Source organism: Otolemur garnettii, unplaced genomic scaffold, assembly GCF_000181295.1.
Source record: "Otolemur garnettii isolate 467f Iridium unplaced genomic scaffold, OtoGar3 scaffold00183, whole genome shotgun sequence".
Lineage (NCBI taxonomy): Eukaryota > Metazoa > Chordata > Mammalia > Primates > Galagidae > Otolemur > Otolemur garnettii.
This window is the reverse complement of record NW_003852578.1, coordinates 1,439,400-1,440,649: the sequence shown is the minus strand read 5'-3', so window position 1 is coordinate 1,440,649 and position 1,250 is coordinate 1,439,400. Positions and strand designations below refer to the sequence as shown.

General features: G+C 44.2%; 1 pseudogene; it reads left to right on the top strand.

Moving 5' to 3' along the window:
* Positions 1-4: 4 nt before the first annotated feature.
* LOC100963789 lies at positions 5-1,250 on the top strand (annotated as a pseudogene).

Below are 1,250 nucleotides of genomic sequence, written 5' to 3'. Positions count from 1 at the left end.
GTTCATGGAGACATTGTACAATGTTTTTTGGAACCATCTAAGAGAACAACTCTTGAGCAATCCTCCCCAATTCACTTGTGCTCTTGAACTTATGACAGAAGTTAAGGAGATTTTGCTATCACTGCTATTACCACACCACATACACCTAAAAAATGAGATTACAGAAGCTCTCGACATGGATCTCCTCAAGCAAGAAGCAGAACATGGAGCCCTAGATGTCTCTCATCTCTCTAACTACATTCTTAGTTTTTATGACTCTGCTATGTGCACCAGTTCGAGATGAAGAAGTAAAGAAACTACAGAGCATAACAGATCCAGTACAGTTACTGAGGGGCATCTTCCATGTTCTGGGCCTAATGAAAATGGACATGGCGAACTATACTATCCAGAGCATTTGACCCTACCTGCAGGAATATTCCATCCAGTATGAAAGAGCTAAATTCCAGGAACTCCTTGACAAACAACCCAATCTCCTTGATTACCCCAAGAAATGGCTAACCCAAGCAGCCGCAGACCTCATTACGCCATGTCTGAATCCTCCTGACATGTCTAGCTCCTCCAGCACAGCCTGTTCATTTCCAAACAAGGCGGCTGAGAATTCAGATCCTCCCAATCCCGTAATGGTGCTATACCAGGGCTACCTGAATCTCCTCCTCTGGGATCCTGAAAATGAAGAATTCCCTGAGACTCTGCTGATGGACAAAATCCAGGTCCAGGTGTTGGGGTGCCATTTGTGCCACTTAGCTATATTGGCCTGAGTCTTACTAGTGTCTAGAAGTTTCTCCGGCAACATTTTATTTAACTCGCCTGGATTTGTGGATAAACTGAAAGGCATAACCAAAGCTGTGACTGAGGAATTTAACTCCAAGCCTGAAGAAGCTATGCTGCATGTGAGTGAATAGGTGTCTTAGGAAATTCATCATGGCCTCGAGGACCTGGGCTTTACTGCCCTAAGCAGTGAAAACACAGTATGTCCTGTAGGACAACTCCAGAACATCACCGAGAAGGACAACCAGGTTCATAGTGTCATTGATCAGCATCTCCTTTTGTTTCTCAAATGCTGTTTGGTCTGTGGCATGCAGGAGTCTCTGCAACACTTCCCTGAAGGCCTTAATCACATCAAAGGAGAGTTGACAGAGCTAGGCCAGAAGTTTGTCAAGCTGATGCATCACAATCAGCAGGTATTTGGCCCATACTATGTTGAGATCCTGAAAAATATTGATACTCTAGCTCAAGCACAAGAAACAGAA